Source organism: Stenella coeruleoalba (assembly GCF_951394435.1).
Source record: "Stenella coeruleoalba genome assembly, chromosome: 12".
Lineage (NCBI taxonomy): Eukaryota > Metazoa > Chordata > Mammalia > Artiodactyla > Delphinidae > Stenella > Stenella coeruleoalba.
The window spans coordinates 37,428,582-37,453,913 of NC_137158.1; the positions used below are offsets into that span (position 1 = coordinate 37,428,582).

General features: G+C 44.1%; 1 protein-coding gene across 2 annotated transcripts in view; it reads right to left on the reverse strand.

Annotated features, from left to right (window-relative positions):
• Positions 1-25,332, reverse strand: part of PREP (prolyl endopeptidase) — a 171,819-nt gene that overhangs the window by 20,364 nt on the left and 126,123 nt on the right. The gene's annotated exons all lie outside the window — the stretch shown is intronic.

The window sequence follows — 25,332 nt, forward strand, 5'->3', positions numbered from 1 at the left end:
ACAGGCATTCAGTTCTCTGCTCCCGAGCACCCCTCCCGGCAGCGGAAACTCAGATTTGGCTCTTCTGCCAAACAACCCAATCTAGGAAGACTGTTTTTCTAGGAAAGACATTTCATATTCAACTTCCTCTCCAAATGTTAAGACACTCAACCCCTCTTCATTTTCCTAGGTTCAACTATTAATTAAATGTTAGCAACAACAAAACGTATGTTAGCTTTAGAGAGTAGATAAGAAGCAACATAGGAATCCTATTGTTTCTGATTAAACAAAGACACTTTCTCCAGGATTGATAATTAAGGCTCATCAAACCTTCCTGAATCTGGTAAGTTCAGTTAACATTTCTAGATTCATGACTTTTTGGAGAAAAGGAATAAGAGAAAAAGGATTAGAAAGAGAACATGAAATGTTATTCAAACGGTAAGCCACCCAAAGCTGATAATGGCTTCTTCCAGACAGACAATCTGTAAATAGCTTTCTCTGGTCAAACGTGGTATCTTTATCCCAAATGACACCTGGAAAGTGCCCCGGCTTAGAAACGTCTTGCTGACCTCACACGTCACAGTCAGGGACATAAACCTCTACAGGCAGTGTGACTCGGAGCCATATTCTATCCAAAGCTTTTTAAGGTAGCAGTTCTATCGTGGAAAGTGTCCACAAAGTCCTTGGGAATAAACAGTGGGGGGCGGGCAGGGGAGGGGGGAGGCGAGGCAGATTTGGAGAAAGGCACTACATGGCCACCATTAATGCCTGCGAGTCTGGTCGTTTTTTGAAACCTGCCAAGGAACAGTATAACAAGCATTTGCTTCTGACTTTGGAGAGAAATACTGAGATATATGTAAAGTTGACTGTTTAGGAATTATGGAGAATACATGGCAGAGTTCAAAGTTATCAGAGGAGACAGGGTTTAGTTAAAGTTATTTAGTGCCGGTTAGGAGCCACTAATAGAGAGTAACCGTGCGAGCAGTACCAGCAAATGCAGAGTGAGAGGTACAGGCGACGGCTGGGGCTAATGAGCTAAACCCAGGCCCTCAGGTAGGCGCGTTCTAACCACAGAGGAGACAGCGTGGGGGCGGGTGGGCAGGGGAGCAAACTGTCTCACACGATTCTACCCTAACTGAATCATCTGCTTAAAAAATAGCATTCCCCCCCGGCTACCTCCCGACTTCCCACCTATCCTCAAATCCCAGCCCCGGCACCCAATCCCTCCCCAGCCCGGCTGAGCCCTCCTCAGGCACCTCCCCTTCTGCGTCCTACTCTTCACCCGGTCAGCTGGACTGGCGCACTTCTGTCCCTACTAAGCTGACCCTCAGAGCCTCCTGTCTGCAAAGTGCTCTGTCTTCTTGCTTCGGGGCAACGTGGCTTCCTCCTCTGGCACTGCTTTGCTTGCTACCACCTGTAGGATTTCCAGTGCCTGCACCTCCGTCTGCAATGCTCCCATCCGGCTCCAGGACAGAGAGGCATCCTTGTGGAATACAGTCAAAAGCACAAAGGCCCCCTTATGCCCATAGCTGCAAAAATATACCCAAGTTTTAAGCTGGTGTAGTTGAGATGTTAAAATAACAACACCGTGAACGCTGTCCAGAAGTGAAAGGGCACTGTGAGCATGACTACAATAGAATCACCTTCAGGACAACTCCTTAAGAGAAGGCTATTTCAGACTTGAAATAAACATACACACGTAACATATATACGTGTATAAATCTTTATCAAATCTCCATACATACGCACAGAGCGGTGTTTACGCCATTTCCATTGATCGAGTGGCAATTGATGGCAATAAACCTTAACCTGCCCGCAACAGACGGGCAGAGTGACTCCTGGGTCTTTTGATAACTATGGAAGGAATCCATGTGGACAGTTTGGAAACAGACATTAAAAATAGCCCAGCTAGTTCCCATTCTGCTCTTTCCATTCCTTTGACTTTACTGACACTGATTTCCTCTTGAAGCCTCTTCTTCAGAGGGGCTTTGTGGGTAAGTTTCTTTCTAGATTTGCCTGGTAAGGAAGAAAAGGCAGCACACTCCTTGTTTCCACTTGCTTCCCAAACCTGGCCCAACCGAAAAGCTCCACTTCATAATCTACACTAGTGGTTCTTGAACCTTATGGGTTGGGCCTAAGCATCTGTGATAAACATGCTAACAGTGCAGTTTCCTAGGCTTCATTCCCAGAAATTCTGGTCCCACAAGTAGGAGGTGGATGACCAAACCTGCAGATTTAGCACATCCCCCAGCTGTTCCCATTGTTTCCCATTTTCTTCCATTCCCAACACCACCCATGTGCATCCCCTACTCTTTTGTATCTGGCCTTTCCTATCTTCATGGGGGCCATCTGCTTGGAGTTCTGGAAAAACCTTCTGCCAACTTCACTCACCCTCTGAACCCCATAGAAAGAAGGATCATTCATTTCTTACTAAGTCCACTACTACCACACTCTTCTGATTACCACAACTTTTTCTTTTTGTATTGTCTCCCTTTCCTTGGCGTACAAACAGACTCAAATTTCTCCTATCCTACATAACAACAACAACGCCCCAAATCTTTTGTACTGCCATGCCTGTCCCTCCTGCTTCCTTCCCGATCAAACATATCCACAGTAACCTACACCCACAGCTCACACTCGCCTGCCTCGTTCAGTCCTATCCTCACCATTGCCCTTTCGAAGGGCAGTGATGAATTTTCTTGTCTTTGCCCCTCCACCCCTACCTCTACCCTGGTGGTGTAGATCCTTCCGAACTTTTCTGCATGCTTATAGAGACACATCTGTTTACACGTATTCACATACACAGGTTATTATTAAAAGGCAATATACAGAATCAGGCCAATATTGGGATAAAACTTAGTCGGCTTCTCCCCACTCAGCTACCTAATGTGGAATTCCTTCCAGGTAAAGATACCCAGATGTACCTCATTTAACAAAGTGGCTGCCTCGTACTTCATCGTATGAAAGTACACAAACTTATTTAACCATTTGCTCACCAAAGGCTATTCAGACTACCCTTTTTCTGTTATCAACACTGATTGATAGAATAAATCCCTTTTACACAAATCTTACATACTCATGCTATAATTTCTATAGGATGTGTTCTTAGACATGATTGCTAAATCAAAGTGTATGTGCATTTAAAAATTCAACACAGGAGTTAGAGCCAAGATGTCAGAATAGGAGGATGTGGAGTTGACCTCTCCCCACAAGTACATCAAGAACACATCTACAAATGAAACGATTCTCACAGAGCACCTGCTGAACACTAGCAGAGGACCTCAGACACCTAAAAGGACAAGAAAAATCCCCACACAACTGGGTAGGATGAAAGAAAGAAAAAAAAAGGAAACGAGACGTGACCTGCACCCCTGGCAGGGGGGAGCTATAGGAGAGGAAAGGTTCCTGCACTCAGGGAAGCCCCCTCACCGGTGGCAGGGGGATCAGCTGGGACAGAGAGGGAGCTTCTGGGATTCGGAGGAGAGTGCAGGAAGCGGTCTGTGGCAGGCAAGACAGAGTAAGACCCACATGGATGGTCCATACTGTACAGATGGCCAAAAAGCACATGAAAAGATGCTCAACATCACTAATTATTAGAGAAATGCAAATCAGAACTACAATGAGGTTATCCACCTCATTGGTAGGAATGTAAATTGGTACAACCATCATGGAGAACAGTACGGAGGTTCCTTAAAAAACTAAAAACAGAGCTACCATATGACCCAGTAATCCCACTCCTGGGCATATATCTGGAGGAAACCATAATTCGAAAAGATACATGCACCCCAAAGTTCACTGCAACACTATTTACAATAGCTAGGACGTGGAAGCAACTTAAGTGCCTATCGACAGGAATGGATAAAGAAGATGTGCCACATATATACAATGAAATATTACTCAGCCATAAAAACGAATGAAATAATGCCATCTGCAGCAACACGGATGGACCAAGAGATTGTCACACTGAGTGAAAGCAGACAGAGAAGGACAAATATATGATATTGCTTATATGTGAAATCTAAAAAAATGGTACAAATGAACTTATTTATAAATAAAAATAGAGTTACAGATGTAGAAAACAATCTTATGGTTACGGGGGGAACAGGGAGGAGGGATAAATTGGGAGAATGGGAATGACATATGCACACTACTATATATAAAATAGATAACGAATAAGGACCTACTGTATAGCACAGGGAACTACTCAATACTATGTAATGACATATGGGAAAATCTAAAAACGAGTGGATATATGTATAACTGATTCACTGTGCTATACAGCAGAAAGTAATGTAACATTGTAAATCAACTATACTCCAATAAAAAAATTCAATAGATTCTGACTAATACTCTAAAAACGGTGTATCAACTTAAGCTCCTAATGACAATATTACCTAAGTGTCAATTTCTTATTAGCAGTGGGTGTTAAGATGGATTTTAATTTTTGCTAGTGTAAAAGGCAAACATTACCATCTCATCAGTTTTAAGGCTCAGTTTTTAGATTAGCAAAGATTTTCATCTGTTAATTGGTCATTTTATATCTCTTCCTCAGAAAACAAAGTGTGCCCACGCTTTTAGTGTGTTTTACCTTTCTGATTAGTTAACAGAAACTCTTCTTACATTAAGGACATTTACCTTTCTTTCTGTCATATATTTTGTTTGTATTTCCTCCCAGTCTATAGCCTGTTTTTAAACTTTCTTTGTGGTATCTTGAATATATTTACATAGCACATATACAGATAGGACTCCCTCACCCCAAGGTGTAAAAATATTTGTCTATATTTTCATTTTGAATTTTTACATTTATGGTTATCCAAATGAAGTTTCTTCTTACATATGATCTGGTATCTAACTACTTTTCCCCAAATAGCCAACTATTATACACCATTTACTAAAGAATAATTCTTTTTCCCATTTTTCAGAAATGCCATTTTTGAATTGGTTTCTTCCCAGGCCTCATCTGTTTCGATCCCTATCTCGCAGCTGCTTCTTTGGCTTCCTGGGTGCGGTATTTCTCTAATTCTCTTTCAACCTTCCTAATTGATCCATTACTAGCTCTTCTTCCTGCTGCCAAATGCTACTGTTTTGCAGTTTTCTATACTTGGTCTTCTCTTTTCTCTCTGCAAATGCCCCATTTGCCATCTCAGAGAGTTCCAATAAACTACTCCGTGCTAAGGACCTTCACGCCCACATTTGCAGGTCCCTGTTGAGGGGCTGGTTAGAAAGCCCCTCAGATTGCTCCACTGTGAGGGCCGTGATGTCACACGGTGGGTGGCCCGTCTACATCTGCAAGCCAACGTGCTCTAGGTGTACCTGTACAGGCTCCTCTTTGGGGCTCTCTCATTTTGGGTAGTAGCGGTGGTCCCTTACTTCACTCTCTCCTCAGCCACCCAACTGCCAACTCTCAGAATCACATCTTGTGCCAAGGACCCCACGCCCAGGCATCACTCGGCCACTTCAATTCTCAGGCCTCTCCTCGCGCATGTGTGCTGGTGACCCTGCTCAGGACTCCCTGCCACACTAGCCTCAAACCCACCTGGTCTCCCTGACTCCTCTCACTGGCTAAAGTGAAGCGGTGGTAGGAGCAGTGGCGCCTCGAACTATTATTAGTAACACACAACAACCATAATATATTTTATCTATTTATATGATACACAAGCCGTTACTGCTTGATGAGGAGGCGACTGCTGACGCTTGAACCCATGGGCTGTTTTCAATAGTTTATTGCTACACCACCACCCAGGTTCAAGCTAAAAAGCAAAAAGACTTTTCGCCCTCATAATTGTAACCAATTGAGAGCGAGCTGACAATACACATCCGTTCATTTTGAGTGTCCACTGTGGGCACAGACCTTTGATGGGATGCCAAAGCCATTATGGGACCCTTAACGGACAGGACAACAAAGTGCTCCCATGGGATCCAGCAGGCACCCACTTGAGTAACAGAAAAAGTCTGTCCGTCATCTAGGTCCAACAGCTCATCATGTGAGGCTGACGGGCCCCGTCTACCCCATTCCTGTCAGCAGGAGAGCAAACGGTCCGTGCGATAGGTCCAGTCCAACCAGGAGCCTGTGAGACCAGGGTCAGCACCGGGTCTTTCCCCTGGCACGCCTGTCCACCTTCACCGACACAAGCACCACCGAAGAATTTAAGACAGTGTCTTTGGAAGCACCCGTGAGACCACATGAGAGGGACTATTGTGTTTTGATATGCAACCTTCATCAGGGACACCACAGATGAAAAATAAACATCATGACGGCGATTCAAAGCCACAGTTAGTTCTAGACATTAGTAAGCCAACCAGAGACTGATCACACACTGACTTCAGAATGTTTCCTGCCTTAATTCCGTGTTCCTCCCCTTTAAAACTTACGTACTTCATTTTGTAGACTCACAGCAGCATAACAAAGTTAGTCCACATTTAAAACCAAGAACATTCAGCACAACAAGGCGATAAGGAAGCACACCCTCTGGGAAGCCCACGCTGTACCTCGATAGAGGACAGAGATGGGTATTTTCAAGTAGTTGTGAGGCTGTTCCACCTGGGAAAGAAAGCTGGTGTCAGCTCTTTCTCAGCCCTGGGGAATCAAGATGATCATCCCAAATTCTGGGTATTTAAAATGTTTCAGGGATTTCCCTGGTGGCCCAGTGGTTAAGAATCTGCCTGCTAATGCAGGGGACATGGGTTCGAGTCCTGGTCTGGGAAGAACCCACATGCCGTGGAGCAACTAAGCCCGTGCGCCACAACTACTGAGCCTGTGCTCTAGAGCCCGCGAGCCACGACTACAGAGCCCACATGCCACAAATACTGAAGCCCACGCACCTAGAGACAGTGCTCTGCAAGAAGACAAGCCACCGCAATGAGAAGCCCGCGAACCGCAACAGAGTAGCCCCCGCTCACCGCAACTAGAGAAAGCCCGCACGCAGCAACGAAGACCCAATGCACAAAAAATAAAAATCAATCAATCAATAAATGTTTCAGATACAAGGAGAGAATGTCACTCTGGGACCTCACCTAGCTGGTCACCCTCTCTTATTTTAGAAACGAGAAACCCAAGATCCATAAAGATAACTGCAAGGTAACACTGCTAGCTTACGTAAAATTAACACCAAGCCCCTGGTCCAGCGTTTTTTCTACCCTATTAGAAAGTAATTCACTTCAAGCTATTACTTCCTTGTAAGCATCTTTACTGGGTGTAATTATGCAAAATTTTGCAAACGTTAGAAACTTTGACATAAATTTAATATATTCTCCCCACCCCCACCCCCAAGACAATGATCACTGGCCTCTAGGGAATCCAGGGGACAAGTACTCTGGCCAAGATACTACCCTTTCTTCGCTTTTTTGTTTTCGTTACCCTCTTGAAAAGGAGACTCATTCAATCATGTCAAAAGCCATATTTCAGATACAGGAGTTATTACTTATCGTTATTTCTTAAAGCAGAATGGGTCTGCTTAGAAAGATGATCCTTCTCTAAACAGTCATCAGTGTTTCCACCTTGAGGACAGATTATTAAAAGAATAATAAAAATCCCACTATATCCTGCCATGCCATTCTACTAAAAAAATTCAGTTTCAATAGTATTCTTAAAAGGCACAATTCACTTCAGAAATGAAACACAAAATGCTTGAGAGTATCATAAGAAAAACTAACCCCAACTTGATAAGTAATCAGTTTAAAGCAGCTTCTAATTTTGCACATTTAAAACCAGTATTCTAATGAAATGACTGACAGATAAGAGCTCACCGATCCCTGATCTGCATCCTTTAAATTAAAAAACTCTTGAGGAAAAGAGAGAAAAGGTTTATACTTTATATAAGTCCAAAATGTCAGAAATGACCATCCCTACTGTCCGCATGACTGTGCCGAGGCATCACCAAATGTCAGGTGGTCTTTCTCCGGATATGCATGTATATCTGTATGCATGTCCAGCTCATCTGTATGCATGTCCAGCTGTCATGTGAATCTGGCTTCATACAGATGAAATAAAAACCTCTTCCTTTAAAGGAAAAAGAGGAGCAAGTGAACATAAACCAAGGGAACGTTACTGTTCTTCAAGAGAATGACATCAGTTATGAAAAGATCAGCTCTCTCTGCTGAAATGATTACTTTTCTGGAGATAATAATACATTTAGTAATAAAATCAATTTTGCTAACACATTTGAACATGTGAGACCATTTAAGTTCCCCAAACAAACAATCTTCAGCCCCACAGTTAATCTGATTCAGACTTGGTGCTCTCTGAGGCAAACGCCAGGACTCTCGTTATCACGGGTAATGGGATGTGCTCGTCCACGCAAGGTGAAGGAAAACGGTAAAGGGCAAGCCCTTTGCAGAGAGGAATGTCTGGTGAGGGCGACTCCTGCCTAATTTTAGAGCCTGACGGGTTGAAAGGAGAATGTTCATAAAGGGCGCTGAGCTTCCCTTCCCATCAGACTTGACAGAGCCCCTTGTGTGGCCTGTGCTAAGGATGGCAGACACATGTGACGAGGAGCAGAGCTGCTCAGAAATTCCGTGCTCAATGCAAACAGGGAACAGGACATTCCATCACCCACAGAACTGGGCAGAAGGCAACCTCTGTGCCCCCATTAGCTCGTAAAACAAGTATACGAAGAACTTCGGGAGGCGCTGCACGTTTCTGAGCTGTGCTTACGTTAAAAATACTAGCCTGTTTCAGATACAAGGAAGGTTGTAACCCTATCTCTTTTCTAGACTTTTAACTTTGGAGGAGTGGGGGAGAGTTTAAGGGTCACCTTTGGGCAGAAAATATAAAGGGAAGTGTTTATTTCAGATTGTTTTAGTCTGCTTTCCACAGGATGGCTGGACATTTTTGTAACACTGGAGATTTAAAAAACTCCTGTGGGGCACCTCAACGACAGCGAAGTCGGTCTATTTAAAAAATCTGTTTTAATTTTTGGGACATTTCTTGAGCACCAACGATGTGCTAAGTGCTATATGCATAGTCTCTGCAGAAATGCACCGGCTCTCAAAGGCTCAGCCATCTGTTCTTTGGAATAATAAACCTATTCCCGGTCTCAAACTGTGCAGCAAGAAGTGAAATAGAAAGTGGAAGGTTCTGAACGTGAGGAAAGAAAGCCAGTGGTACAGACACAAGTGGAACATGGCACTTTGATGAGTTTTTAAAATTTAGAGGTATTCACGTATTTTAAGGTAGAAAGACATAAGGGGCTATGATGAATAAATATGACTTGATTGTGAAACATAAAAGCCGTCAGTTCCACTGCCCCGATTTCCTTGTGGTCAAGGCAAACACACAATCAGACGTTTTCATAAAAGTGAAGGACCTACTTACTATATGCAGAGGTTCAGAGAAAGCAGTTTCTGTTTCTTAACAGGCATCGTTTCTGAGGTGCTCTCTAAGAATGCATACATTGCCCCGTAATGAGGCTCACCACAGTGGGCTTTTAGGCTGCATGTGGAATGCATGTGTGTCTGTTTTGTTCTTCATGAAAACAACATGATGAGTCCAACCTCAGGTCACTATGAGCACTGCACTGTGTGCATTCAGTAACATTTGTTTATGAATTTATTTGTTGACTGAATAAATGAGTTAGAATTACATATTAAACACTCTCTTTCCGATCCCACAAATTCCTATACACCAGCCAGCCTCATCAGTTCCTGAGGCTCAAAGTCATCTTGGATGCCTCTCACATGTCATCTTATCTAGCCCTGCCTATCCACATGGTGGCCTTGTCTCCTAACAGGACTCTTGCTTCCAATCTTTGGATACTTGCTACCAGATTAATCTGCCTGCAATCAAAAAAACATCTTCCTTTTAATCTAGGTCATTCCCCTACTGAAAACTGCAATGCCTCCCATTTTCCACAAAATGAAGTCCACGTTTGAGACCAGCAATTGAGACTCTACTCTCCGCCTTCAACATCTGTGAATCCTTCCCAGCTATCTTCTCCAGTGAAACTGCCATTTCACATCTCCAGACCCTGGCTCCCAATGTCACATGCCTGAGTAGACTAAAGTATGACTGAAAAGAAACAAATCATCGGCTCTTAGGAGTTCACTTGTTTGACCCCCATCTACTCCTACCCAATGCAGGCATCCCCAGAGCTACATCTCAGGCAGGTTCAACCTTTGCTTGGATATTTCTATAATGAGAAAGAAATTTACAACAAGACAAATGGCAGGTCATTTCATTTCGGAACTTCCCTAATTGTTACAAAGTTCTTCTCTACCTGAAAAAGTCAAAATAACTGAAAATACAGGGAACAAAAGTTATCCAAGGCTCTGGAGACAGAACCTAGTAATAGTAAATTCCTATATAAGTTAACTATCGACTAAAGTTTCCATACATTTAAAAACAAATATTAAAATGCCTGCCACTTAGTTTCTATATTTTTCACAATATAGAGTTTTCCTTAGTCCTTACTTTGGTCACAATATACAGTATTTCTTTTACTTGATTTGTTTAAAACACTTACATAGTTTTTCCCATGTACCAAACACTAAGAGCGTTATAAATATTCCCTCATTTTAATTCACACTTTATACCGTGAATACTGCCATTTTTTAGGGAAGTCACTTTGACACAGAAAAGTAACTAGTCCAAAACATATATCTCCTAAGTGATAGAGTCAGGATTTGAACCTGGGCTGTCTGACTCCAGACTCCATGCTGTTAGCCCCTGTAAACAAGGGATCAGCAAATCCTCTGGCCCCTCCCCCAGGGGCTCCTCTTGAACGCTCAATGGCACAACTGTTGCACCATCATGCATCTCCCTCTTGGGGCCGTGCATCAATTTACATCTATACCTAATACAGTGCCCAGAGCACAGTAGGCACTTAGAAAATGAGTGCTGGACAAATGCGGAAGTGAACGCTCAAACGGGACCCCATGCTTCAATCAAACATAAGAAAAAGTATTTTAAGTGGCAGTTCATTAAAAGAAATCCTCAACAAAATATTACCAAACCAAATCCAACGATATATTGAATTGGAATTTATTCTAGGGATGCAAGGATGGTTCAACACCCACAAATCGGTCAATGCGATATACCACATTAACAAAAAGGGTTAAAAATCTTATGCAGAAAAAGCACTTGACAAAATTCAACATGTATTTATGATAACAACTCTCAACAAAGCAGGTATAGAGGGAACATACCTCAACACAATAAAGGCTATATACGATAAGCCTAGAGCTAACAACATACTCAATGGGGAAAAGCTGAAAGCCCTTCTCTAAGGTCAGGAACAAGACAAGGATATCCTCTCTTGCCACTAATTACTCACCACAGTATTGCAAGTCCTAGCCTGAGCAATTAGACAAGAAAAAGGAGTAAGTATCCATACTGGAAAGGAAGAAGTAAAACTGTCACTATTTGCAGAAGACACGATATCATATATATATAAACCCTAAAGACTCCACCAAAACATTGTTAGAACTAATCCACAAGTTCAGTAAAGTGGCAGGATACAAAATCAGTATGCAAAAATCTGTTGCATTTCTTTATGCTAATAATGAACTATGAGAAAGAGAAATTAGAATAGTCCCATTTATAATTGCATCAAAAAGAATACAAGACATAGGAATAAATTTAACCAAGGAGATGAAAGACCTATATATTGAAAACTACAGGACATTAATGAAAGAAATTGAAGAAGACACAAATAAATGGAAAGACATCCCATGCTCATGGATTGGAAAAATTAATATTGTTAAAATATCCATATTTCCCAAAGCAATATAGAGATTCAATGCAATCCTTATCAAAATTGCAATGGTATTTTTCACAGAAATAGAAAAAAAAATCCTAAAATTTGTATGGATCCACAAAAGACCCGGAACAGCCAAAGCAACCTTGTGAAAGAACAAAGCTGGAGGCAATCATGTGTCCAGATTTCAAACTATATTAGAAACCAAGAGTAATCAAAACACTATGGTACTGGCACAAAAACAGACACATAGATCAGTGTAAGAGGATAGGGAACCCGGAAATAAACTCATGCTCATATGGTCAACTAATTTACAACAAAGGAACCAAGAATATACAATAGGGAAAGGACAGTCTCTTCAATAAATGGTGTTGGGAAAACTGGACAGCCACATGCAGAAGAATGAAAATGGACCACTGTCTTACACTATACACCAGAATTAACTCAAAATAGATTAAAGACTTGGCCATAACACCTGAAACCATAAGACTCCTAGAAGAAAACATAGATGGTAAGTTTCTTGACATGGGTCTTGATGATTTTTTGAATCTGACACCAAGAGCAAAAGGAACAAAAGCAAAAATAAATAAGTGGGACTACATCAAACCAAAAAACTTCTGCAGAGCAAAGGAAACCTTCAATAAAGTGAAAAGGCAACCTACTGAATGGGGGAAAATAATCGCAAATCATGCATCTGGTAAGGGGCTACTCTCCAAAATATATAAAGAACTCATACAACTCAATAGCAAAGACCAAATAATCCAATTAAAAAATGGGCAAAAGATCTGGATAGATATTTTTTCAGAGAAGACATACAGATGGCCAACAGGCACATGAAAAGATGCTCAACACCGTTAATCACCAGGGAAATGAAAATCAAAACAATGAGACAGGGCTTCCCTGGTGGCACAGTGGTTGAGAATCTGCCTGCCAATGCAGGGGACACGGGTTCGAGCCCTGGTCTGGGAAGATCCCACATGCCGCAGAGCAACTAGGCCCGTGAGCCACAACTACTGAGCCTGCGCGTCTGGAGCCTGTGCTCCGCAACAAGAGAGGCCGCAACAGTGAGAGGCCCGCGCACTGCGATGAAGAGTAGCCCTCGCTCGCCGCAACTAGAGAAAGCCCTCGCACAGAAACGAAAACCCAACACACCCAAAAATAAATAAATAAATTTATAAAACAAAAAACAATGAGATATCACTTTACCTGTTAAAATGGCTATTATCAAAAAGACGTGAAGTAACAAGTGTTGGCAAGAATGTGGAGAAAAGGGAACTCTTGTGCACTGTTGGGGGGAGTGTAAATTGGTGCAGCCACTATGGAAAATGGTGATGGAGGTTCCTCAAAAGATATCAAAAATAGAACTACCACATGATCTAGCAATTCCACTTCTGGGTATTTATCTGAAGAAAGTGAAAACACTAATTTAAAAAGATATATGTACCCCTATGTTTATTGCAGCATTATTTAAAATAGCCAAGATATGGAAACAACTAAGTGTCCATCAATAGATAAATGGATCAAAGAAATTGTGAGATACACACACACACACACACAGGCATATTACTCAGCCATAAAAAGGAATGAATCCTGCCATTTGCCACAACGTGGATGGACCTGGAGGGCATTATGCCGAGTGAAATTAAGTCAGACAGAGAAAGGCACATACCATATGCTCTCTCTTATATGCGGAATCTAAGAAAACGAAACAAAAACAAAAACTAAGCTCATAGATTCAGAGGACAGAGTGGTGGTTGCCAGAGGTGGGGGGTAGGAGAAATGGGTGAACTGTTTTTTGTTTTTAGTTTAAATAAATTGAATAAAAATTTTTTAAAAATCCATACAAACACAGCAATCTAGAGTCTGGCATCACAGTGCCTGTAAGCTGAAAAGTAAAAAAATATAAATTAACTCTGGTTGAGGTACTTAAGATGCTGTATAAGCATGGATAAGGGATCCCAAACTTCCAACTTATTACTAATGAAAGATATTTAACATCTGCCATTTTCCTGTGTGTAGCTGTTAATCTATTAATTTAGCAGTGCCACGGTGGATGAGCTTTATGGCTCTTGCACTGTTTGGTTCTGGTAATTGACTCATGAGATTGCAACTGCATCATAAACACCCAATAAGAATGCTTGAAGGGCTTCCCTGGTGGCGCAGTGGTTGAGAGTCCGCCTGCTGATGCAGGGGACATGGGTTCGTGCCCTAGGCCAGGAGGATCCCACGTGCCGCGGAGCGGTTAGGCCCCTGAGCCACGGTCGCTGGGCCTGTGCGTCCGGAGCCTGTGCTCCGCAGCGCGAGAGGCCACAGCAGTGAGAGGCCCGCGTACCGCAAAAAAAAAAAAAAAAAAAAAAGAATGCTTGAAATCCATTTCAAATCCTCATTAACTCACACCTACATCAGACCACTTATTTATTTTATTGCACTAGAAAAATAAAATAACCAATGTTGAAAAGACAAACTCTAGCCAGACTGTTCAGTAACAGAACAGAAGAGAACTTTGCAGCTTAACCATTTGTGGCTGGCCGTTATGCATTCTTAAGAGTGTGAACTATTAAAGAGAGACAGATGTTAAAAGAGGAGAAAGGGGAGCGGTGTTCCTGCAATCAAGCAGTTTGCACCCGTGGGGTGGGGGATGGAATAACCTGCACAAAGCCAAGGGGGGCCCCGAATCAAGGACAGCATTGGCAAAAGCCCCCGAACCAGGAAGCTGGCACAACTGTCCAAGTACCACTTTTCATTTGTACCTCCAAGGGGAAACTGAGATGCAGCAAAACACTGCGAGAAGCAAATGCACACAAAATAATTTTGTTGTAGAAAAATGAATGACTGGAATACCGAAAAGGTGAATTTGCAAGTAAAATTCACAGGCACAAAGACATTCATGTGGGTTTCTGCTGGACACATCCAATGCTGCTATTACCCTCTGATCTACTTCTACCTAGAGTCTCTCAGACAATACAACTGCAAACCATCAAAATAGACCCCTCAGGTGAGTAAGAGGCAAAACAAGAAACCCACCATAGATGATTTCATGTTGCTTAAAAAACAATCATTGGGAAGCTCATGAGCACACAGTGCATTTCACTCCCCCACTGGGACGCATGGGGCCAGAAGTAGACTCGTGCTGGCGAGGGCAAGCTGCAAAGAGATGGTCCGTTAGAAGGGACAGAACAGAGGCTTAGAGGAGCATCACAAACAGCCATTGGGAGGCAACTCACCGGGGGGCGGAAAAGAGAACGGCGGTGGCGGGGGGGGGGGGGGGGGGGGGGGGATGAAGACAAATCACAAAGTTCAGAAATCCTACCGTGATTCTTCTTTGCTTTCTGTTCTAAGCTTGGCTGTGTGAATGTTTTATATTTGTGCAGTAGAATAACAGCAAAAATCTCATCAATGAAACCATATATATATTTTTTTGATGGCTACGAAATGCCTCCCACTACCTTGTCTACCCCAGCACTATCATGGACGGACGATCTTGTCTATTCATTTAAAAATGTTTTAAAATGTGGAAATAATATACTTTGGATTACACACACACACACCTTTTTATTATCACCTGTAATCAAGGCAGCGTTAAGGCAGTGAAGATCAAAGTCTAAGAAAAATGAAAGCTTAAGATGAATAATCGAATCATGTTCCTGGAAGATCTAGAAAAGAACATTGTGCTGTAGTGATGATAGATGGCATTCAGGATGGTGGACGGAGAACATCTGACGCTTATGAAGCATCAGGGCTGTGTGTGCAGAAAAGCTGGCTACAAAGCCAGCATGCTGAGTTCCAAAGGTTTTATTTAGCGAGTTTTGTGTGATACCTCTACTGCCTAGGAATTAACACACAAAGCCCAGGACTGTAAGGAGACCCCCCACCTCACTCCATTAAAGCGGCCAGGCTCACAGGCTCCACTCACAGCCTTTTCAGTCCACTGCTGCCAGGCTTTGGCTGGCTGCTCTCACCACCAAATGCTCACGGGCAATCCCAACACTGCCCAACCCACAGCCACTGTGACTTCCCTGCAAGACCATGGAATTTCTTGGAACAAGAGGTTCCAAGTCCTTGGAACTACTCCCCCGCTGCTGCAAGCTTTCCTGGTTCCTCTTCCCCACCTCTTCAACCCTCCTGTCCCTTAAACCTTGAAGCTCCCTTGAGGCTTTGTTCCTCTTGCCCCTTCTATGCACACCACTGAGGTGCTCAAGCTGTGCCCATGGGTTCGTTCACCACCACCCCTGCCACTCCTCAGGACTCTGCCTGACCCCTGACCCTAATTCTCTGAGCACCGGGCAGATGCCCCATGTACATCTCGCACAGGTGCTTTCAAGGGCCCCCCACTGTACACAGGATAAAAACCTCACCCCGTCTGGGTGCACACCAGACCCTTAGGGTTTGGACCCGTCTCCCTTTCCAGGCCCATCTCTTGCCACTAGGCTCCAGCTGTGGTGCTGAGGACACCCCTGCTGTATAGGAGCTCTCCTCCCTCCAGCGCCCTTCCCCGTCTGCCCAGAGCTCCTTTCCAGGAAGCCCTTCTTCCCAGCAACAGTCTTAGATGCTCCTCTTCCTCTGGGGTCCCATAAGACCTGTGATCAACTGAAAGCAAACTGCTAAAAATCTTTGATTATATCCCCATTTCCCTAGTAAACTTTATCCTCCCTTATATTCCCAGCACTCCCAGATACAAGGTAGTTGCTTAATAAATGTTTGTGAAACAATTATTTTTATTTACTTAAGCCACCTTTTCACCCAGTCATTCCTAGATACTCACTGGAATTCCTCACTTGAAAATTCCATTTTATTTAAATCAGTATTAATTAGTAAAACTGTCTTAGGCATCCTTTGGCTTCTCTCTTAGGCACAGGGTCTTCTGGGGCCTCACATAGACTAACACAGTGTGGAAAGACCTTATAAAAACCATACACACAAATCAATAAAGATGTTGAAAAGTGAAGAAGGAAAGGGAAACTGAATGCATGAAATAAGAGGCTGCTTTAGAAAACAAGTGAGATTTCCAAAATCTGGGAAAAGTAATAAAAAAATCCAAAGTAATGGTCACAGACTCTCATAACACACAACAAGGAATGAACGGGTCAACTGAATTTACATGTTAGTGGAACTACTTTTCTTTTCTTTTTTTTTTTGCGATACGCGGGCCTCTCACTGTTGTGGCCTCTCCCGTTGCGGAGAACAGGCTCCAGACGCGCAGGCTCAGCGGCCATGGCTCACAGGCCCAGCCGCTCCGCGGCATGTGGGATCTTCCCGGACCGGGGCACGAACCCGTGTCCCCTGCATCGGCAGGCGGACTCTCAACCACTGCGCCACCAGGGAAGCCCAGAACTACTTTTTTTATTGCTCAACTTGTCTAACAGATTTGCAAACATTTGCAAGCAGGTAACAATGAATGTGTGCAAGGAAAATATAAAGAAAAATTTACTTTGATGCTCTAAAAGGGAGAAGTAGTGCTATTCCCTACTTTTGTCAGACTACGACCCAAAATAGTCTTAAAGATTAGATCACGCAGAAGAATTCACAGCAGTTCAAATGGTGGTAAACATTCATTTTCTGGCATTATTTGTTGGTTTTGAATGGACGGAACCAATTATCGTAAGAGAGGAGAGGGAGACGGTCTGACACAGAAATTTTACAGAAAGGAAACGTTCCATTTGTATAGGTTTCTGGCCATGATAACTAGACAATGTAACATGCTTCATCTATTGTGGCCTCTCTCATTCATTTGCTAAGTATTTATATGTATCTACTCTGGGCTCTGGGGACATAGTGGGGGGGGGGCAAAACCACTCTCTAAAGGGAAGAGGAATGAACACATAAACAGATGAGAAGATGATGTCAGCTAGGGATAAGTGCAGTGGGGAAGCAATAAAGCTGGATGTGGGACTGGGATGCAGAGGGCTGCTCTCTCACATAGGACGGAGAGGGACAGGGTCTCTCATCTGTGCAGTGAGAGTGAGTGAAGGGGTGGGCCAGGGGGGCGGCAGACATTCCAGGCAGAGTGGGGAGAGGAGGGGGTGCTGGGGGGCGGGGAGTGTGAGTGCGTACATGCAAACAAAGTGGGGCGGCCACTCTGCAGCTGAGTGGACGAGGGGGAGAGGGCAGGGGCCAGACCGTGCGGGTCCGTGGGCATTTCTCAAGGCTGGTCACATAAGGGATGTGCTATTTAATAAGAAGCCACACTAGCCTATGAAACAACGGCAAATAGTCACTGCCTTTTGACCACCCATCTCAGAACTGGCTGCCCTGCCTGCTCACACTGACCCCAGCCAGGAGCCTGCCCGCCACTGTATCAATAACAACATCAGTCGTTCACCCAAGCAGACATCACCCCAAACCCTCAATACTGTGGGGTACAGAGGACTGTAACTCACCAACATCACCCCAAGGCAAGACTCTGGCTAGATCACACGTGTATTCTCCCACTGATGAAAGAGTGCCACAAGCAGAGCGTGCCAGTTTCATCTCCCAGAGACTCACCCTGCTGTTGGCCAGCCCTGTGGCCATGGAGGACAGAGCACCCACGGAGGGGATCCAGCTCTTGGAGGGGTTGGGGAGAGAGGGAGGAGGCCTGAGGGGTAAGACAAAAAGCAGGGGGCAAGGAGGGGCTGGAGCGGACGGATGGAAAAATTAAGGAGAATGCGGACAGGCCAGCGGCCGGCTAGGCTGCGATGCAGCTGAGGGGGTCACGTGTGGCTGCAAGCCCTCGGTCTGCTTCCCTGCCTCTAGCATCATCCTGCCCTCCTCTCGCAGACCCGTGGCATCCGAGAACCGTGGGCCCAATCCCAGCTCCTGGATCCAGATGGGTCCACAGAGGAGTAATGGAGGTCCGAGAGCTATGGGCAGAATTTGGAGAAGCCCAATGGGAAGCAGACCTGTAAGACGAGGCTGCACAGATCAGACTGCAGTTATCAGCAACTCGGGCTGTGCAGCTGATCGGCAGTTCTATGCGTTCTTTATTAAGTAAAGTAGGAAAATAAACATTACTTTAAAAACACTGCGTTCAGGATACAAACTCTCCTACAGCTTCGAGTCCGCCAGAGAAAATAATAAAGGTCCTTGGAGAAAAAAGAAACGTTGACTATTCACTAGGTTTTCCAGAGCGGTTTGTATTTCTGAAGAAAATACTTGGAAAAATGAAAGCTTAAAACTAACAGAATGGATTTGTAGTGACAGAATTTTAGATGCTGTGGTCAAAGGATGAGGCTGGGTGCAGAGGCAACCCTACACTCCACGGAGGCCCTCTCTGGGGAGGGATGTGCGGTCGTCTGCAGGGCGAGCCCCCCCAGTGCTGTTCTCTCTCCTCCCGGCACACGGAGGGCTGCCCACTCCAAGGCTGGTCTGTCCCCAGGACATGGTGTTGGCCAACGATGTGTGGCTGGGTTGGGAGGTGACACTTGTACAGAAAAGGAATTCATCACAGCAAGTATGTGATACACTTTCCCTCTGCAGCACAGGGACAGGCCATGCTTGGGTGGAGAGGCTCCTTGGGCAGGGCCTGGAGGGAGCCCAGGCTGATGGCCCACAGACAGCATGAAATACAAGCTTTCCTGAGATTTTAGAGGTGCCTGTTAACTGCAATGGCCTAGCCTATCCTGACTGATAGAAAAGAGCAATTAGGAAGGAACCCATTCATAGTGAGTAGAAAATCCTAACACTCGATATTTGAGTCTTCCCACTCCTAAACTGAGTACATAACAAAATGTATGTATTTCAAAATTTCAAAACTACGTTTTTTTTAACGTTTTTATTGGAGTATAACTGCTTTACAATGGTGTGTTAGTTTCTGCTTTATAACAAAGTGAATCAGCTATACATATACATATGTTCCCATATCTCTTCCCTCTTGCGTCTCCCTCCCTCCCACCCTCCATATCCCTCCCTTCTAGGTGGTCACAAAGCACAGAGCTGATCTCCCTGTGCTACGCGGCTGCTTCCCACTAGCTATCTATTTTACATTTGGTAGTGTATATATGTCCATGTCACTCTCTCACTTCATCCCAGGTTACCCTTCCCCCTCCCCATATCCTTAAGTCCATTCTCTAGTAGGTCTGTGTCTTTATTCCCGTCTTGCCCCTAGGTTCTTCATGACCTTTTTTTTTTTTTTTTCCAAACTACTTTTTGATTTTGAGTTGAAACTCAAAAATTGTTTGGGGGAAAAAAAAAAAAAAAAGGTGAGAAGACAGAGAATTCAGGGCCTAGGGAGTTTCACAGAAGGAAAGTGGGGAGCCAGTACTTGGAGATGCAGGCGCTCTCACACCCACATTCTCTTCCTTCCCTCCAGGTGGAGTGGAGGAGACGTCCCTCCTTATCTGAAGGCCAGTCCCTCCACTAGGGCTTGAGATCCCCTCACCTTCTCGAGAACTCGGCTCCTATGTGGTTCCCTTCCTTCTGGAACCAGCCCATCGACACACCAAAACAATCTGGTTTCTCCCACCTTAGTAACATGCCACTGGACTTCTCAAAAGCCTGTGTACACATGGTTCTCCATTTCCTCTTCTCTCAGACCTTCTCCCTGAACTCACGGCCATGAAAGCTATGGAAGGCTCCATTTGTAAATGTCTTATAAAATTAAAACCTATTTTTTTGGATTGATTTGCTTTTTTAGCATAGCTATACAAGTTATTCTACAGGAAGAAAATGACAAATTTGAAAAGTAGTCTGGAGAAGGAGGAAGAGAGTGTGAAGTATAAACCACAGCTGTTAAAAGTCAGAGATGTTCAGTTAACCTAGGGGGGATTCTTTTTTCTAAAAAGACTTTTTAAACAATGAAAATGTAAGCCTTTCCGATTACAGCATTAAGAGAAGATTGTTGCAATTAGGAAAATAAGGCAATACAAAATAATATGAGAGCAAAGCTAATCCCCCAATCCCTCAATAACACCCACCCATGAGAAAACAATACTTAAGTCTTTTTCAACTTACAAGGGGGCTACATCCTGATAAACCCATCATAAGTTGAAAATATCTAAGTCGAAATGCATTTAATACACCTAACCCACCGAACATCGTAGCTTAGCCTGACCTACCTTAAATGTGCTCAGAGCACTTACATTAGCCTACACTTGGGCAAAATCGTCCAACACAAAGCCTATTTTATAATAAAGCATTGAATAACTCATGTAATTTATTGACTACTGTACTGAAAGTGGAAAACAGAATGGTTGTATGGGAAGAGAATGGTTGTTAAGTGTATCAGTCGTTTACCCCCTTGATCACACGGCTGCCTGGGAGCTGAGGCTCAATGCCGCTGCCCAGCATCACGAGAAAGTATCTTACTGCATGTTGCTAGCCCCAGGAAAAGCTCAAAATTCAAAATTCGAAGTACAGTTTTTACAGAATGTGTATCTCTTTCACATCATCATATAGTTGAACCATCACAAGTCAACCCTTCGTAAGCCGGGAACCGTCTATATATGAACCCCATCTACACCCTCCCTCCTCTTTCTCAGTATACCCTGTTCAGCAACCACTCTGCCCCCACTGCTCACTGCAAGTGTCCTTGTCAAGATCATCAATGACCCCACCTTGTCAAATCCAAGAACTCCTCTTTCTTCCTTATTGACCAACCAAACACACTAAGTGTCATCTGCCACTCCCTCCTTTTCATACACTGTTCTTGGCTTCCTGGTCTACCCGGCCTGCGGTTTGCTGGTTTTCCTTGCATCTCTCTGGCTGCTTCTTCCCCAGCTCTTTGCTGGCTCTTCCTCTTCCAACTAACCCCTAGATGTGGGGTTCCTCAGAGCTCAGCCTCGAGCCTTCTCCACTCTTACGTGTTCCTCCACGTGACTCTGTTCCTGCCCCTGGATTTAAACAGCACACTAATGCTGAAGATGCCCACATTTATCACTCCAACCCTTAGACCGTAAGACCCAAATGCCTAACTCCATACTTGACATCATTGCCTGGATGAAAATGTAACAGGCACCACAAACTTGACAGGTCCAAAACATTTTCCCTCTCAAACCCATCCTCCCCAACCCACTGCTGACAACTTGATACATGCTGACAACTTGATACACGATACCAGCTACTCAGATTCAAAATCTCAGAGTCATCCTTGATGTGTCCCTTCCCCTGTCCCCTGCACGTTCAATCCCTTACCCTATCCTGCTTACTCTACCTCCCAGGTGTATTCCAAACACACTTTTCCCCACGTCCAAAGGCTACACTTTAGTCCAGGCCACCCTATCTCTTACCTGGTCTGTTGTTACAGATGTGTATCAGCTCTCTCCACGTCCATACCTGCCCTTTAAATCTATTCTCCACAAAACGGACGATGGTTTTCTTAAATCAGAACATGTCACTTTCCAGTAAAGACCCTGTAGGGACTCCCACCACACTTGGGATCCCAAACAAACTCCTAACATGGCCACAAAACCCTGCCATCCCCCCCACCCAGCCCCCATTCTCCTCCACTCACCATTTCCCAGTCTTCTCTCCGATCCTCTCTGAAGCCAAGCACTTTATACTCGGGGCCTTTGCTCTAACATGCTGGGCTCTTCTTCCCTCATTTTCACGTGGTTCGTTCCCTCTTAGCTTTTAAGTTTCCACTTAAATGAAATCTCAAGGGAACTTTTGTTGACGACTGGGCCAATTCACACTGGGCCCCTCTGTCATTCCCAGCAACAGTCATTGTTTTCTTCACAGCCCTTGTTCCAACTTGCAATGTTCACATTTATTTTCTGTTCACTTGCTTTTGCCCATAGTCCTCATAAGAGCAAAGACCACGTCTCTCTAGGTCACTGCTACATTCCCAGTGTTTAGCCCAACGCTTGGCACAAAGTACATTTTTAATACGTACAGGGACTGCATAAATGCAGTGGTTCTTCCCCATCCCACCTCCACCAATCAATGCAGACCAGGAATTTCTGATGCAAGGTGAGTAGGAGAAGGGGACCAGCTGGCAGTCGTAAATGAACTTGAACAAGGTGTCAAAGTCTAGATGGGTGAGTGGAGGCAGCTCTGGCAACGCCCCGTAACACTCGCCTGTCCTTCCTATCTCTGAAGATTCTGAGCAACGTATCAAAGTCAGTGCTTCCGACACAGCCAGACCTGCACATTCTCAAACACACCAGCCACAGTTTAGAGCATTTATACTTTTCTCTAATCTCTTCCAAATATTTACATTAGCTATATTCACATTAAATTTTAGAGTTGAACTAGACATATCCTTTGCAAAACACAGAGAAGCGGAGGGTCCAGATGTAGGCAGCATAAAATGATTTTTATATAATGATTTTTACTTGCACCCTCGACGGTTTTCTGTTTGAGATTCAGTTTCAGAATTACCCACTACCTTAACTGGGATCGAAGAGTATATTCTGTTAAAAACATGTCTGTATGCATATTAATATTTATGTTTATATACATATGTATACAAACGAAGGCAGCTGGAGGCAAGGAGGACACAAGGCGTCATCCATTACTTAGCAGACTTGACTTGCAGATGACTTTAAATGCACAAGAATCTGGGCTGCATTTATCAATACAGCCTGAGGAGATGACTTACAGTTCTTTCTTTTGAGACATTAACCAAGGTCAATGGTGAAGCTTTCTCTACAGTCTTAATAAAACCACAATGTCTTATGTTGATTTCTACACGGAGACCTAGAACTACCGACCTCAGGGCACTTGACTGCTGAGTTGTGGCAGCCTGATCGGGGAGGTGGGCACAGCTGCTCAGGTGCTCAAGCGCACTGCACAATCAGAGATGTGGCTTACGCCCCGCTTATGCCACGGTGCGACTTGGGGCGACTCATCTAACTTCCCTACACCACAGGCTCCCCATCCAGAAAGCTGAGGTCACAAGAGTATAGCTCTCCAGGGATGGCTCTTCTCTAAAGCGATGAGATAATGCAGAGAACCCTGGCATGGAGGCTGGCATATTATGTGTACACACCCTTGCTATGTTTTCAAGCACCAGCTGAATATCCCCTCTCCCTGTGTTTTGCTTTTGACTGCGTTCCCAAGGGCAGGAACAAGAAGAGGCATCTCGGCAGACGTGCGGCGCATCTCTGAAAGACGTGCGGCGTTTCAGAGAACAAAGTAAAGAAGACGAGCAGTGCCAGCACGGAGCACAGAGGAAGGAGAGCCAGGCAGAGGCGAGTCTGGGCATGGTGGTCAAGGGCCGTTTAGGAGCTGAGCCTGGGTGGTGTGCAGTGTTTGGGGCGGGGACTCAGGGCGGTGGGGCGGTACCTCTGTGGGGTGGATGAAGCATGGCACCAAGAGTTGGTAGAGGAGCTCACACTTGACACTGACAGTGACCAGGAGCCTGTGTGTGTCCCTGCTTAATACCCTCGCGATGCCTTCCACTTCGCGATACTGTACCATCACGTTTATCATTGTTACATTTCTAATCTACTCCGTACATTGAGTCAGCACTGGGAGTGCACAGAGGAGGATCACGTCGGCTTCGCTAAACCCATGTCAGGGCACACCTAATCCACATCAAAGGATTATACTTAGGGAAAGAATTTCCTCCCTTCTTCACAGACCAGCGACAGGCCAGAAATGGCTTTTCCTCCAGGGAGGTAACGGACTACCCACAGGGCTTGGTATTCCTGCCATCATCCACGGACCATCCGTGCAGCTCCAGGCAAAGGCAGAAGGCAGGGAGGAAACTGTGTGGCAAGTAAAGAGCCCACACTATGGTCTCTTCTCTCCTTTTGCCCTAAAGGTCGAGCAGAGCAGGAAGCCAGAGAACACTTGTCTAGCTGGCAACCTACATAAAATGTACCCTGGGGCTAGGAGTGATATTGTTACAGAAAAGATAAGCCCCAACTCTCTCCTGCTGAGCTTTCTCAATGCAGAGGAAATCTGAACAATTATCAGATTTCTAGACACCCTCCCAATTCTATTAATTCTTTGTCTAACTTCACCGATGGAGAAGGCAGAAATCTGCAGACAGACACTGGAACGGATGCCCCTCTCTAAGGAAAAGCCATAGAGAAGGTCTCCTGCTCCGGCCATTGAAGTTGCTTTCCAGGCTCACTGCATAAGAAGCAAACATCTCAGGCTAGAGTTTCCAAAATAAATCTGTGAATATTCTTCTGATTTTGAATCAGAGGCAACCGAGTGCCAGAATTAGCATTACTGCCAACCTTCCCCCAATAATACCTTGGGGCAAGTCCAGCAAAGATGACAAAAGCAAAAACATAAATACTTAAGTTTTTTACTTCTGAACATACTTTAAATGGAGTTTCAAGTTGCCACGTGGTGACCGACATTTAAGACTTAAAGCCCCTCTGTATATTTTAATACATTAAAACATAAATGTATAAATGTTTATGTGTATAATATATATGACATAAATAAATGGATAATGCAATGAGGACCTCCATTAAAATGCAACAAGGAGACTGGAAGTGAATATTTAAATAAATCATAACAGTATTTATAAGTCATTAAAAAATGAACTTATGGGCCCTTCTTGCCTCTCCTTTCACACAGAGAGTATTTTTTATTATTTAATAGGTCCCATAAAATTCTACAAAGTACTCACTAGATCTTTACATGATGTAGAAACATACTTTTAGAGGTAAGGAAGCGTAGGGATTTAGAGGCTTTTAGGCTAATTTGTTTATTTTAAAGGTGGAAAAAACAAAAACGAAAACCAAATCCCAACCGAGTATAGAGACAGCAAATAACTTGTCCT